Source organism: Cervus elaphus, chromosome 11, assembly GCF_910594005.1.
Source record: "Cervus elaphus chromosome 11, mCerEla1.1, whole genome shotgun sequence".
Taxonomy (NCBI): Eukaryota; Metazoa; Chordata; class Mammalia; order Artiodactyla; family Cervidae; genus Cervus; species Cervus elaphus.
The window spans coordinates 55,805,312-55,822,042 of record NC_057825.1 but is presented as its reverse complement, the minus strand read 5'-3'; the positions used below and the strand labels follow the sequence as shown (position 1 = coordinate 55,822,042).

At 44.5% G+C, this 16,731-nt stretch overlaps 1 long non-coding RNA gene across 1 annotated transcript in view; it reads left to right on the top strand.

Moving 5' to 3' along the window:
* The window catches only part of LOC122703643, a 47,627-nt gene that overhangs the window by 2,823 nt on the left and 28,073 nt on the right, over window positions 1-16,731 (top strand). Inside the window, exon 2 of the long non-coding RNA XR_006343548.1 lies at window positions 1,727-1,829. This is a non-coding gene — a long non-coding RNA (uncharacterized LOC122703643). The remainder of the gene's footprint in view (window positions 1-1,726; window positions 1,830-16,731) is intronic.

The window sequence follows — 16,731 nt, the reverse complement described above, 5'->3', positions numbered from 1 at the left end:
CAGGTGGCACTCATGGTAAAGAGCCCACCTGCCAATGCAGGAGACATAAGAGACACAGGTATGATCCCTGAGTCAGGAAGATCCCCGGGAGGGAGGTCATGGCAACACACTCCAGTATTCTTGCCTAGGGAATCCCATGGAGAGCAGAGCCTGGTGGGTTACAATCCATAGGATCACAAGCAGCTGGACATGACGGAAGCAACTTAGCAGGCAGGCCAGTGGTTAAAATTCCCAAAGCAGGGGCCTGGGGTTTGATCCCTGGTCAGGGAACTAGATCCCACATGCTATATCTAAAGATCCTGCATGCTGCAACTTAGACCTGGCACAGCCAAAAACAAAAAAGAAAGTAAAGAAAAGTCGTGCTGGAGAAAGTGAGTGTGAACTCAAAACCCTCATGGAGCCTGGGGTCAGCACGTGCTGGCAACAAGCAGAGGGGTCAGTAGTGAAGTTTGATGAGATTCAAAGGGCGATTTAACTGGGTGGTTTTTCAGGAAGGAAGGAGGGAGAATGGTTTGGAAGCAGCATTGAGGAGCTAAGATGACATTGACCTTCCCTCCCCTGAGACCTGAGGTCTGAGAGCTGGAAAGCGAACAGGACTTGACTGGCTGCAGGAAACTAACAGCCACTCAAGGAGCATTTTCTGAGCCTCCGACTCAGTTTTCTACATCTCATTTTCACATCATCTAAATTGCTTGAGAGGTGGTACTTTCTGAACACACATGTGATACTAACATTGGAAGTCTCACCCCAAACAACAATTACCCACCCACATAACATTAGGACGGTTTTTCTCCTGCATTTACCCAGTAGGTATATATATAGCTGTCATCTTCAGAGCTCGTATTTTTAAATGACCTTTAAAAATCTTGTTTATGAAAACACACCACTCTTTTTGTGGTGAGGTCTTATCCCCAGGGAGACTCACTCTATTTGTGTTTAAAGTTTTTTGCCTATTTTTTTTCACCAGTGTCATCAGAATACCTTTATAAGCAGACAAACTATCACTGGTTGAGGTCATTTCAGGCTAAAGCAGTCTCTCCAGACAGTTGTCATCACTTAAGCAGAGGAAGGAAGAAAGAAAGGAGGGAGGGAGGGAGAAAAAAAAGAGGGAAGGAAGAGGGAATGAAGGAAGGGGTAGGAAGGAAGGAAGGCAGCATACAAGCAAGGACTCCAAAGTAAGACTCCTTGGAGTTAGTCTTTTCTGGGGAATCATAGAAAAAACATCCTTGCCTTATATTCATCCATCTTTGGTGCTCATTTTTATAGGCTCAGTGTCTAGAACAGTGCCTATTCGAAGAATGAATTATTACTATTGGTGCAGTGGTAAAGAATCTATCTGCCAAAGCAGGAGATGCAGGAGACTCGGATTTGATCCCTGGGTCAGGAAGATCCCCTGAAGTAAGGAAATGGCAATCCACTCCAGTATTCTAGCCTGGAAAATTTCACGGACAGAGGAGCCTGGTGGGCTACAGTCCATGGAGTCACAAAGAGCTGGACATAACTGAACACACGGCACAATGATATTGCCTCCTAGCAAGGATTCCTTCTTGGCCCTTAGGACCTTGTGCCTATGGTCCTGAGAGAAATATCTTCTCCCCAACACCCACCCCATGCTCTATGTCTGCTCAGTTGCTGAGCTCTAACTTGCTTCTTTTCTCCTCCAACATGTGTGTTCAGAAGTTCTTTGGCTTTTATTAAATGCAACTCTCCTGTTAATCCATTACAGAACTCCATCTCACGCCAGTCACACGCTGGCTCTGGACCCCGCTGGGCAGAGGGCCAGGTGTGGAAGAAAGTTCTCCCCGTCAGTGATGAAGTATGGTTAAAAGGTGAGATATTCACTGCCGGATGCAAAAACTCCAGAATGTTTTCCATCTGCATTGAGGAACCTGGTGATGGAGTTTGGAGGCCATCTCAACTGGGAGGGACGAGAGGCAGGAGCTATAATAGAAAGATGTAAATAGGGCTTCTGGTGGCTCGGTGGTAAAGAATCCACCTGCCAATGCAGGAGACATGGGTTCGAACCCTGGTCCGGGAAGATCCCACATGTGGCAGAGCAGCTAAGCCCATACGCCACAGCAACTGAGCCCACACCCCATAAAGCCCATGCTTCACAACAAGAGAAGTCAACACAATGAGAAGCCTGTGCACTGCAACTAGAGAGTAATAGCCTCTGCTTGCTGCAACTAGAGAAAAGCAACAGAGTCCCAGCTATAAATAAATAAGTGATATTTTTAAAAAAAGAAAGATGTCAATAAAACATAACTGAGGGCAGTCAGAGAAGCTGGGTCTGGACAGGAGGAGGAGAAAATAAACTGTGTTGCTAAAAGCCTCTCCAACCTTCTATGCCCCTAACCCTATCTCTCTCTCCAGGAAGCCTGTCAGTGAAAATTCAATGAACTATCAAGTTAAGAAGGAAAAAAGGGAAAGACTTCTCAGGCAGTCCAGTGGTTAAGACTCTGTACTTTCATTGCAGGGGGAGTAGGTTCGACCCCTGGTGGGGAAACAAAGATCACGCATGCCACACGCAGTGTTACCAAATATAGGGGACAAAAAAAGAAGAGAATTTTACTTGAGCCAAACTCAGGATTGTAACCTAGGAAGCAGATTCTCAGAAAGCTCTGAGAACTGTTCCACTTGTTAGAAGTCAAAGGCACAATCATACACATCTTTGAGTCAAAGCATTACACATTAAAATGACATATTGCTATTTTACATAAAGTTCATCAAGGATACATAGTCCAAGTAGCTAGGTACAAAGCAAGCAGCAAGTCACCTTGCTGCTCATGACCTGCTACAGAGCTGGGAAAGAACCTTCTTTTAAGAAGTAAACCAGTGCTGTGATGACCTAGAGGAGTGGGATGGGGTTGGAGGTGGGAGGGAAGCTCAAGAGGAAGGGGACATATGTATACCTGTGGGTGATGCATACTGATGTATGGCAGAAACCAACACAGTAGTGTAACTATCTTTCAATTAAAAATAAATAAATTATAAAAATAATAAATATAACAAAAAAAGAAGTTACATGGCTAACATCAGAAGAAAGAAAAAAAATGCATCTTGTATGTCGGATCAGGCCCCCCATTTTTAAGGAGTTCTGGTTAATGGGTTATGCAGATACACACTGTAGATTAGGGGGAGAGGGGGCCCAAACACACAGAAAATTTTAATTTTTTTCTTGTCCTATCTTAAAAATATAAATTTTATTTCAGCAAGCAATTGTCTGGAGTAGAGTTGGCTCTGAGAGTTCTGAGATTGCACATTCTGATAACACATAATGAGTTTCTGAAAAGTGAAAGTGAAAATGTCAGTTGCTAAGTTTTGCTCAATTCTCTGCGACTCCATGGACTGTAGCCCCTCAGGCTCCTCTGTCTATGGAATTCTCCAGGCAAGAATATTGGAGTGGTTGCCACTCTCTTCTCCAGGGGATCTTCCTAACCCAGGGAGTGAATCCAGGTCTCCCACATCACACAGACAGATTCTTTACCATCTGAGCCACCAGGGATGCCCCAAATCATACTTAGGTGGTTGTAGTCAAGGAAATATATGGCTCATTTTGCAGCCTCCTGTGGGATTGGGTAGCTTTGTTTGGTTCCACGAAGCACTGTTTCAACCATGAGGGCACAGGGCTATGGTTTGGGGAAGAGTCCTCACAAGCCATCCCATTGGCTCTTGAGTGTATGATACAGTCCTCATCTGATGACCAAAGTGCTTATGTTCTCCAGCAAGATGAAGAGGAGAAACTTTCAGAATGAGGCTCTACAAGCACTTTTGAAGATGCCCTAGGAAACATCAATCAATAATAATGATGCGAAGGGACTTCCCTGGTGGTCCAGTGGTTAAGAATCTGCCTTCCAATGCAGGGGACATGGGTTGAATCCTGGTCAGAGAACCAAGATCCCACATGCCTCGGAGTAACAGGAGAAGCCCATGTGCCTCAACAAAGGGCATTCATGTTGCAATGAAAATCCAGTGCAGCCTAAAATTTAAAAAATAATAAAAATTAAAAATCAATAATAATAGGGTTGGAGAGGCAAGTGTTCTTCCCATCTCTACACCTGTCTTTCTGGAGTCTGGGAATTCCTGAGACCTCCAAAATGCACTCAAGGCTAAAAGTGAAAAAAAGTGTTAGTCACTCAGTTGTGTCCAACTCTTTGTGGCCCAATGGACTGTAGCTCACCACGCTCCTCTGTCCACGGGATTTCCCAGGCAAGAATACTGTAGAAGGTTGCCATTTCCTTCTCCAGGGAAATCTTCCCGATCCAGGGATCAAACCCATGTGTCCTGCTTGGCAGGCAGATTCTTTACCACTGAGCTGAGACAAATACAACTTTAGCATAAAAAAGTAGAGAAGAAATGCTGGCAGGAGGTTTACTCTTTGTATAATATATTGAACATCTAATGCTATAGATGTACCGCCACAAAGCTGATCCTTATAAGACCTAGTCAAACCCACCATCCCACCTCTTACCTCTCCTTGCCCATTACCAGCCATGGAACCAAACATGGCTGGGAAGGACCTGCCATCCATACTGGAGGCCAGGCGCAGTGGGAAGCATGTAAAAAGGACCCAGGGGCTGGAGGTGTGGGGAGAGTAAGAAGTAGGGACTCCAAAGGAAAGAGAAGGTGGTCTATGCTTGTGGACACATCAAGAGCTCTGAGTTTTCCACGCTGGGACACATTTTCCATAGGGACACATTGAGTGGGATGGAGGGGTCACAGCAAACCCTGATACTCTGTGGCTTCTCTGGGAGACACCAGAAGTCGGGGGTCCTGGGAGCCCCTGGCATGATGGAGGCCAGGTGGAAAGGTGGTTTGGCTTGTGCCCTGGGCCACTGCTCCCTTCACAGCAAGAGCCCGAGTTGGGGTTACTCTGACCTTGTTGACTGCCTGCTGGGTGCCAGGTACTCTCACACACGTTGTTCCCCAGCTGAGAGAAGCCACGTCCCCTGGCCAAGTTTCCATGGCAAGTGACATAACAGGGCAGCGGCTGAAGTCAGGTTGATGTCTGTACTGCAGATGAAGCCTTCTTTCTTTCTTCCTTCCCTTCCTGCCTCCCTTCTTTCCTTCTTTTCTTCCTCTCTTCCTTCCTTCCTTTCTTTCCTTCTTTCTTTCACAGACTGAAGCCCACCTCTGAGACCCTGTCACACCTGCCAAGTCCTCCAGTCCAGCTGCTTTCCTGCCTGGCTTGCACGTGTGGAGGGTGAATCCATTTCACATCCCTCTCGGATTTGTTCCATGCTGCCAAACATACCACACCTATTGTGTTCACTTTGGCATTCTGTTGAAGGCAAAAAATAAAAAATGTTGGATGAAAGCTGGGAGAATAACCAAAAAAAAAAAAAAAAAAACCCACATTCTTGATGCAATTTCTTCTTTTCATCCTATTTCCTCCTTGGCAAAGACCTTGAGCACAGATCAGCAGTCCCTTTGGGAAAGGCAAGGTTAACAGACACTGTCCACACATATGTGCTCTTATTTGTTCCCTTCTCAAACCTTGTTGTGCCAACGAGGCACCTGCAGAGCCTGCTAAAACACTGCTGGCCCCCCACCTCCAAACTGAAGTTTCAGTAGGTCTGGGTTGGGGTGGGGAAGAATCATCATTTCTTTTTTTTTTTTGGCTGCACTGAGAGGCATGCAGAATCTTAGTTCTATGACCAGTGATGGAACCCGTGCTCCCTGCAGTGGAAGCTGAGTCCTAACCACTGAACCACCAAGGAATCCCTGGAATCATAATTTCTGACAAGCTCCCATATGTATATAATGGGGTTCAGGATGTGCATACATTCTCATTTGCTAAGTCATGTCCGACTCTTTGCCACCCCATTGAGTGTAGCTTGCCAGACTCCTCCATTCATGGGATTTCCCAGGCAAGAACCCTGGAGTGGGTTGCCATTTCCTTTTCCAGGGGATCTTCCCAATCCAGGGATTGAACCCAAATCTCCTGCTTTGCAAGTATTCTTTACCACTGAGCTACCTGGGAAGCCCTGGGTTCAGGACATACTACCCTAAAATATTGCACTTTGACATGTTGAATACCTTAAACTGAGTCTGAGAAAACGGTAGAAATGGGCAGGTCATTCTGATCACTGCCCACTTCTTGCCTGAAACAAGTCATGAAACTCCCATGTGAAAGGTCCCTAGGAAGAAGGAATACATTCTCATCACCAGAGACAGGGAACCAGGGCCAAGAAATCTGTACAAACACTGTTAAATCAACTCTTATCTTCCTAGCTAATTCTTTACCACTTACTGCCCCTAGCCCCAACCTCTTTGTTTTGTCAAATCTTCACAAATTATTTCTTTGTCTAAGGACATAGAAGTTCTTGCTCTGGTCACTTCTTTGTGTTTTCATTCTCTTGTGAAGGCTCCACGTGCACATAAAAGTTCAATAAATTTTGTATGAGTTTAATTTCCTGTTAATCTGTGTTTGTCCATTTAATTTCCAGATCCAGTCAGGGTGAACCCTAAGAGGGTTGAGGAAAACTTTCTCCTCGTCCACACATTGGCTGTTAGCAAGTTTACTGAGTGGCCCCGCCTTAGGTCAGTTATAAGTGGACCCTCTTGCATCCTGGCTGGATTTGTCTGCCAGTGCTGGGAGAATGAATAATTTTCTAGATTGTCTTGAGGGCTCCTGGGAAATGTGGTTCCTTAGGGTGTTACTCTCACCCAGGAATACCAGACTATTTTCACCTTTCTTTTCTTCAACAAACTTGCTGAACAATCATTTTGCTGAGACCATACCTGAAAAGGTTTGTAAGAAAACAATAGCTGTGTTTGACCCAGATCTTAAGACTTGAGGTTGGACATGCATATTAGTTTCCTTATTAGTGAAATACAAAAAAATTCTACTACCTAACTGTTAGGATTAAAGTCACAAATAGTAAGTGAAGCACCAGAGCCCAAATCTGGCTTCTCAGAATCTCAGAACAGGTGCATGTATTAGTAACAACAGTATTAGCAGTTCCCATGGACTGAGTCCAGGCACTGTGCTAACTGCTCCACAGACAATGTTCCATTTAAACCTCACAATACCCCAAGGAGGAAGATATTAGTCTTCCAGCACCTTTGTGGAAGCCCAAGCTGCAAGATGAAATAACTTGCCCGTGGTCTCAGAGCCAGGGGTCCCGCCCACCATAAGGTTATTACCACCTCATGAATTCTATCAGTGGCAGAAAATAGAAGCTAAACATCAAAATCAAGTTCAAGTCAAAAATACGGGATCCTGACATTTTCTGAATCAAGATCCAGATTTCCTGGGATTCACTTCTTGCCACGTGGTGTCTCAGGTCCTAAGGAGGCTGTAAACCCTGCCTGTGTGCTCACCACCCCTCAAAGCAGAAATATGCCTTTCCCTTTGCATTTAGTGCCACTAAAGACAGATTTATTTGCTGTCCATTTACTATGGAGTGAGCGCCTATGGGGTCCAGGCATTGTGCTAACTGTTCCATAGACAGTGTTCCATTTAAATCTCACAATACCCCAAGGAGGAAGATACTATTATTCTTAGGGTACCTCTGGGGTGCCATCAGTGTCTCTTAGTAAATTGTCAGACTGTCTGCAGCCCCAAATAGGGCTGGCAGTGGGGAGACTTGGGATGCGGTACTGAGTTTGCTAGCTTTTCCAGGTGGCTCAGTGGTAAAGAATCTGCCTGCAATGCAGGAAACATAGGAGTCTCGGGTTTGATCCCTGGGTTGGGAAGATCCCTGGAAGAGGACTTGGCAACCCACCCCAGTATTCTTGCCTGGAGAATCCCATGGACAGAGGAGACTGGTGGGCTACAGTCCATGGGGTCACCAAGAATTGAACATGACTGAAGCAACTTAGCACACACACACACACACACACACACACACACACGCACACACACACACACACACACACACACACACATGCACTGACTTTGCTATCACAGAGCTGTGAGGGCATGGGCCAGCCATTTCCCTTGTCTGGACCTGTTCCCTTACTGGTACACTAGCGTCTAAGGCCCCTTCAGTGCTAGCATGTCTGCACTCTACTACTTTTTCCTTAGGGCTTAGGAACCAAGTTGGGTTCCAGAACTTTCTCACATTGCCCTGGAACCTCCAGGGTTCCAGCAATAAACCAGGTCTTAGAAGACTACTTGCTGCTGTTGCTGCTGCTAAGTCGCTTCAGTCGTGTCCGACTCTGTGCGACCCCATAGACGGCAGCCCACCACGCTCCACCGTCCCTGGGATTCACTTAGATATTTGTAACTCTCCTCCAGATAGCAGAGAAGGGACATCTGCATTAATGAAAAATTTTAAAATCTAGATTTAAATACAAAATTTTCTAAGAAAATACAAATTACCAAAATCTATACAAGGGGACATAGAAAACTTGAATAGACCAATAAACACAGAGGAAATTAGAACTGTTGTCAAAGTTCTTTCCCTAAAAAAAAAAACCCTCAACAGGCTAAGATGGTTTTATTGGTGAATTACATCTAATTTTCAGGGATCTGATCATTTCTACAGTGCATAACTTTTTCCAGAGTCTAGGAAATGAACAAGACTTCACATCAAGCTGGAAAAGGTAGCGTGTGTGTGTCAGCTGGGGCTCTGGGAAGCAGATGCTGACTGGAAATAGGCGTGCAGTTTTAGGGCAAGTAACAGCTGTGAAAGGGAAAAGGCAGAATCCAAACTGGGCGGGGAAAGCTGTCAGGCCAGGAGGTATATCTGACCAAGTCTTTGCTAGCCTAACAAGAAGCTCCAGAGCAAAGACTGCATTAGAGCAGGGGTCCCCAACCTCTAGGATCTAATGCCTGGTGGTCTGAGGTGGAGCTCATGTAATAATAATAGAAATAAAGTGCATAATAAATGTAATGCCCTTGAATCATCCCGAAACTATCCTGCCAACCCAACCCACCCCCACATCTCAGTCCGTGGAAAGATTGTCTTCCACAAAATCAGTCCCTGGTGCCAAAAATGTTGGGGACTGCTGCCTTAGAGGACCCTACAGAAATGGCCAGGCACTTGTACCTTTTTTAGTCTTGCTTAGTCATTACCTGGAAGCATCCTGAGAAAAGTGTGACCTTGGTTCACCATATCCCATTAAGGAAAGATAGAAGGAAAGAAGGAAGGATGGAAGGGAGGATAGAAGCAAGGGAGGTAAGAAGGAAACTAATCATACTAAACACTTAGAGGCAAAAATTCTCAATAGACCATTAGCCAAGGAAATCCAATGGTATTTTAAAAGGATTATATGTAAATAATCCAAAGATGGTTTTAAGCAGAGAACAATTAATTTGCTATAGGATTAGATTAAAAGGGAGCAAATGTATTCCCATTACAATAAATGTTTTGATAAATGAATTAGATAACATAGACGCCTCTTTGTAAGTAAGAACATAAAATTCTTGAGAAGCTAAGGTAGAAGGGACTTTTCTTACCCTGATAAAGCCTACCTACCAAAAACTGTTTGTAATTACCCTTTTCGATGATGAAAAATCAGACATTCCAGAAAAATCAGGAAGGAGACAAAGTTGACCATGATCATCATCACTATTAAACAGTCTACTGGTGACACTAACCAATTCAATAAGGGAAAATTTTTCTTTTAAATGGCCATTCATTGTTCTGAAGTTGATTGTGATGATGATGGCCCAACTCTGTGAATATACTAAAGAAACGTTGAATTATATCCCTTAAATAGGCAAATTGTGTGGTATATGAATTATATCCCCAAAAGCTGTTAAAAATCAATATCTTCTCTACAACAAGATTCTACTACTTAGAAGATACTTCTCTACTTAGCAAATCAAAGAGAATAAACGTAAAAACTAGTAGCCAATTTCAGTGGCTCAGCAGGTAAAGAATCCGCCTGCAATGCAGGAGACAGAGGAGACAGAGGTTGGATCCCTGGGTTGGGAAGAGCCCCTGGAGAAGGACATGGCAACCCACTCCAGGACTCTTTCTTGGGAAGTCCCATGGACAGAGGAGCCTGATGGGCTACAGTTCATGGGTTTGCAAAGAGTTAGACATGACTGAACACTCCACAGCCCATTTCAAAGCAACACAGAAAAAGCATCGGATTTACTACACATAAAACTAAGAATAGACACAATAAGAATTGTGGAAGACTTAAATTTAAAAACAGTATGGGTCTTTCCTTGTGGTCCAGTGGCTAAGACTCTGCACTCCCAGTGCAGGAGGTCTGGGTTCAATCCCTGGTCAGGGAACTAGATCTTGCATGACTCAACTAAGACCTGGCACAGTCAAATAAATAAATAAAAATATAACAAAGTAACTTTAAAAAATAAATAAAAACAACACAGTTTTTATTGCTGGACACAAACTGAGGTGTAGAGCATTTTCCCTGTGTGCCCCTCCCCCCCATTCAGGAATGGCTGTGGGGAGAATTCTTTTTAGAAGTGCCTCTGGACCTCACAGGGACCGTGAAGCATGTGACTAATGAACTACTTTAAACACCTGGCACAAAGTCTGGGAAATAGCATTTAACAAACGTTAATTATTTTTCCAGATTCCATGCATGGCTAGAACTCAGGGTCACAGAAATCAAAAGTTGAATTTGATCCAGTGGTTAGTAAATTGGCTGGACTGACAGAAATACTCAGGAAGGAGTGTGACATTTCTCTGAAATAAATATGCCACTGAAATGAGGGGGGCTGACTGAAGGTAGGGCTTCCCTGGTAGTTCAGCTGGTAAAGAATTTGCCTGCAAGGCTGGAGACCCCGGTTTGATTTCTGGGTTGGGAAGATCTGCTGGAGAAGGGATAGGCTACCCACTCCAGTATTCTTGGGCTTCCCCGGTAAGAGATAGGAAGAGATTGGAGGTAAGAGCTCATAGGAAAATGAGCCATTATAGTTTAGAAACAAGACTCACTCAGTGTGTGTGTGCTGGTGGGGGGAGAGCAGATCATGAGAACATGGGGCACCCTGTAGTGCATCCCCAAACACCCCAAATTAATGACTACTCCAGTCTCCTCTTCATGGAACATTAAGCTCAAATTCCTCTCTAGCTGTAATCTGGCCCCACACAGTGGACAATGCCAGTGCTTAGGTTGACTTTTTTTTAAAATCACTTTGTTCTCCTTCCCCCACTGTACCCCCCAACACCCAGCACCTGCAGTTCATTCTCAGAAGGCCATCCTGAGGCTACAGAGAGCTGAACATGCCTGGGAATGTACTTTCCCCTAACAATTAACAGAGTGCTACAGCTGACCTCTGTTCCAGTAGGTTAGGGTCTGAATTAATTAGGATAAAGTACTGGTGGCTCAGACTGTAAAGAATCTGCCTGTAAGGCAGGAGATCTGGATTTGACACCTGGGTCAGGAAGATCCCCTGGAGAGGGAAATGGCAACTCACTCCAGTATTCTTGCCTGGAGAATCCCATCAACCAAGGAGCCTGGTGGGCTGCAGTCCGTGGGGTTGCAGACTCAGAAATGACTGAATGACTAACACTTCCACTTTTTCAAGATGCTGTAACAAAAAATGTAGAGTGACTCAAGGATGAACACAGCTTATTTTTCAGATAGTGTCTAAAGTGGGTATCCCTGGGATTTCCCTGGTGGTCCAGTGGTTAAGACTCTACATTTCCAATGTGAGAGATGTGGGTTTGATTCCTGATCTGGGGCTTCCCTGGTGGCTCAGATGGTAAAGAATCTGCCTGCAATGTATGAGACCTGGGTTCAATCCCTGGGTCAGGAAGATTCCCTGGAGAAGGAAATGGCTACTCACTCCAATATTCTTGCCTGGAGAATTCCATGGACAGAGGAGCCTGGTGGGCTACAGTCCTTGAGGTTGCAAAGAGTCGGACATGTCTGAGCAACTAACATTTTCACTGGGAATTATGATCCCTCATGCCACAGGCTTGACCAAAAAAAAAAAAAAGAAGACAACAAAGTGGTTATTCCTGGTTTGTGATTGGGTCTCCTCTAAGCAGGCATCTGGAGCCCAGGCTCCTCCTTCTACACTTTGCCCTCTGAATGCATGTCTTCCAGAGTCACTGTTTCAAGTTGGAAGAGGGAGAAAGACCACGAAGGGACTTTGTGTGAAAGATTTGGGGGTTGGCTGGGAAATGACACACACCACTATAATTACAAGGAGGCTGGGAAATCTAGTCTAGGTGTCGATCCAAGAAGAAGAGGAAATGGGTTAGATTGCACCACATTCACTGTTAATTATTTTGGATGCCAAGTCCAGGCAGAGAATATAAATTTGAAGCTATGCTTGAATTGTAACTGAGACACCTTGAAGAAGATTTTTAACCTTTCTGAACCTCAGGTTTTCTTTAGCCTAGAACAGTGATGATAATAATGATAATAACAACCACTTCAGGGTTATACAGAAGGCTGTTGGCTAAAGTCACTTATAAGCATCAAAATCCCCTGGACATACTCTTCATTCATCTGCCTGGAATTCACTGTCCCCTGATCCCCAGCCTTTATCTAATTTCTATCCCCCATTCAGAGGCTGGGTCTAATTCCCTGCTTTTTGTTTGTTTGTTTTATGGAGTTAGGTAGTATGTTATTATGTTGTTCAGTCGCTAAGTCATGTCTGACTCTTTGCAACCCCATGGACTGCAGCATGCCAGGCTCCTCTGTCCTTCACTGTCTCCTGGAGTTCACTCACATTCACATCCATTAAGTTGATGATGCTCTGTAACTATATCATCCTCTGCTGCCCCCTTCTCCTTTTGCCTTCAATTTTTCTCAGCATTAGGGTCTTTTCCAATGAGTTGGCTCTTTGCATCAGGTGGCCAAAGTACTGGAGCTTCAGCATCAGCCTCAGTTCAGTAGCTCAGTTTTGTTCAACTCTTTAGGATCCCATGGACTGCAGCACGCCAGGCTTCCCTGTCCATCACCAACTCCCAGATCTTGCTCAAATTCATGTCCATCAATCAAGTCAGTGATGCCATCCAACTATCTTATCCTCTGTCTTCCCCTTCTCTTCCTGCCTTCAGTCTTTCACAGCATTGGGTCTTTTCCAATGAGTCAATTCTTTGCATCAGGTGGCCAAAGTATATGCTTCAGCATCAGTCCTTCTAATGAATATTCAGGACTGATTTCCTTTAGGATGGACTGGTTGGATCTCCTTGCAGTCCACGGAACTCTCAAGAGTCTTTTCCAACACCACAGTTCAAAAGCACCAATTCTTCAGTGCTCAGCTTTCTTTATGGTCCATCTCTCACATCCATGCATGACTATTGGAAAAACGACAGATTTGACTAGAACAACCTTTGTCAGCAAAGTAATGTCTCTGCTTTTTAATATGCTGTCTAGTTTGGTCATAACTGTTCTTCCAAGGAGCAAGCGTCTTTTAATTTCATGGCTGCAGTCACCATCTGCAGTGATTTTGGATCCCAAGAAAATAAAGTCTCTCACTGTTTCCATAGTTTCTCCATCTATTTGCCCTGAGGTGATGAGACCAGACGCCATGATCTTTGTTTTTTGAAAGTTGAGTTTTAAGCCAGATTTTTCACTCTCCTCTTTCACTTTCATCAAGAGGCTCTTTAGTTCCTCTTCGCTTTCTAACATAAGGGCAGTGTCATCTGCATATCTGACATTACTGGTATTTCTCCCGGCAATCTTGGTCCCAGCTTGTGCTTCATTCAGCCTGGCATTTCATATGATGTACTCTGCATGTAAATAAATAAGCAGGGTGAGAATATGCAGCCTTGACGTACTCCTTTCCCAATTTGGAACCAGTCCATTGTTCCATATCCAGTTCTAACTGTTGCTTCTTGACCTGCATACAGGTTTCTCAGGAGGCAGATAAGACGGTCTGGTATTCCCATCTCTTTCAAAATTTTCCACAGTTTGTTTTGATGCACACAGTCAAAGGTTTTAGCATAGTCGATGAAGCAGAAGTAGTTACTCTTCTGGAATTCTCTTGCTTTTTCTATGATCCAGCGGATATTGGCAATTTGATCTCTGGTTCCTCTGCCTTTTCTAAATCCAGCTTGAAAATCGGGAAGTTCTCAATTCATGTACTGTTGAAGCCTGGCTTGGGGAATTTTGAGCATTACTTTGCTAGCATGTGAAATGAGTGCAATTGTGTGGTAGTTTGAGCATTCTTTGGCACTGCCTTTCTTTGGGATTGGAAAGAAAACTGACCTTTTCTAGTCCTGTGGCCACTGCTGAGTTTTCCAAATTTGCTGGCATATTGACTGCAGCACTTTCACAGCATCATCTTTTAGGATTTGAAATAGCTTGGCTGAAATTCCATCACCTCCTCTAGTTTTTTTCATAGTGATGCTTCCTAAGGCCCGCTTGACTTCGAACTCCAGGATGTCTGGCTCTAGGTGAGTGATCACACCATCATGGTTATCTGGGTCATGAAGATCTTTTTTGTACAGTTCTTTTGTATATTCTTGTCATCTCTTCTTAATATCTTCTGCTTCTGTTAGGTCCATACTATTTCTGTCCTTTATTGTGCCCATCTTTGCATGAAATGTTCCCTTGGTATCTCTAATTTTCTTGAAGAGATCTCTAGTCTTTCCCATTCTATTGTTTTCCTCTATGTCTTTGCACTGATCACTGAGGAAGGCTTTCTTATCTCTCCTTGCTATTCTTTAGAACTGTGCATTCAGATGGGTATATCTTTCCTTTTCTCCTTTGCCTTTCATTTCTCTTCTTTCCTAAGCTGTTTGTAAGGCATCAGCATCAGTCCTTCCAATGAATGTTCAGGGTTGATTTCCTTTAGGATTGACTGGTTTGATGGTAGGCAGTATGTATACTTATTATTCATTTATTTATTTAGCTGTGAGGGATCTTCTTTTCAGCATACAGGATCTAGTTCCTTGACCAGGGATTGAACCTTGGCCCCCTCCTTTGGGAGCATGGAGTTTTAGCCACTGGATAACCAGGGAAGTCCCCAGTTCCCTATTAAGAGTGCTAGAGTCCCCTATTCTAGCAGCTATGGTCCTTTGTGTCCTGGTCCCAGTAAAGAGAAGACAAAATCCAGATTCCTTTGAAGCAGTTTGGGACTTTTTGTTTTGTACTTTTTTTTTCTTTTCTTTTTTCTGGCCACCCCATGCTGCCTGTGGGATCTTAGTTCCCTGACCGGGGATGGAACCCACAGCCCCTGGATTGGAAGCTCAGAGTCTTAACCACTGGACCACTAGAGAAGTCTCAGCTTGAGACTTTTTATTACCTGGGAAACCTGTGAGCAATACGGGCCACTCCAGCATTTGTGTTATGCTAAGTCACTTCAACCATGTCTGACTCTTTGCGACCCTATGGACTGCAGCCTGCCAGACTCCTCTGTCTATGGGAGTCTCCAGGCAAGAATACTGGAGTGGGCTGCCATGCCCTCCTCCAGGGGATCTCCCTGACCCAGGGATCAAACCCATGTCTCTTCTCTTTCCTGCATTGGCAGGCAGGTCCTTTACCACTACAGCTACCTGGGAAGCCTTGGCTACTCCAGCACTTACTCCTAACTCAGAAATGTTTGCTTCCTCTCCTGGTGAGCTTTTGACAATATGTGACATTCCTCCCAAAACACTGACTTCTTGACCATCAAGTAGCCAAATCCAAGAACCAAGAAGGTGAATTACTCAGCTTAAGAGACATAGAAAAAATGCTAGAGACTTTTTAGTGCTTCGTATTAGAAGAGCTATGACTTCAGGTCCTCCTAGAGGTAAGTGGGGTGCCTACGGCGGCTCTCTAATCCTCATGAATGTCCCTTTAACAGCTGCCTCTTTGATAAAATATTCTCAAATGTTTCCAGCTCGAATTAGGCTCCCCTTTCCCCAAGGGATTGCGTTTCCTAAATGTCACAGGACAGAGCTCCCACTTCAAATCCTTTTCTGGTTAGTTTTCCTTCTCACAGAGATTAAGTTACTGGAGATCAGGGACTGTGTCTTTTGATTCCACACTAAAGATATGAAGATTTCAGTAAAAATGTGTTAGTCAAGGACATTCCATGGGGAGTGTCATTCCTGGAATGGGACGGTTGTGTTCTGATTCTAAACACCCAATATAATGGTTAAGATATCAGGATCTTTGAAATGTGATCTTCTTGGGCATTTATCAACCCAGGTGTGTGCGTGTGTGTGCGTGCTCAGTCGTGTCTGACTCTTTGCAATTCCATGGACTGTAGACTGCCAGGCTCCTCTGTCCATGGAATTTTCCAGACTAGAATAGTGGAGTGGGTTACCATTTCCTACTCCAAGGGGTCTATCTTCTCGATACAGGAATTGAACCTACATCTCTTGCATTGGCAGGTGGATTCTTTACCATTGGCACTACCTGGGAACCCTGCAATATTTTTAGATACCAAGAGAAATTAGACAAACAAATCCCTGGTGGCTCACACGGTAAAGAATCTGCCAGCAAAGCAGGAGACCTGGGTTCAGTCCCTGGGTTGGAAAGATCTCCTGGAGAAGGGAATGGCTACCCACTCCAGTATTCTGGCCTGGAAAATCCCAGGGACAGAGAAGCCTGGTGGGCTACAGTCTGTGGAGTAGCAAAGAACTGTACTTGACTGAGCGACTAACAACCCAGGTTAGCACTGACTCAAATACATAGTATGGCTTCCCTGGTGGTTCAGAGGTTAAAGCATCTGCCTGCAATGCAGGAGACCTGGGTTCAGTCCCTGAGTCGGGAAGATCCCATGGAGAAGGAAATGGCAACCCACTCCAGTATTATTGCCTGGAGAATCCCATGGAGGGAGGAGCCTGGTAGGCTACAGTCCATGGGGTCGCAAAGAGTCGGACACGACTGAGCGACTTCACTTTCACTTTCACTTTT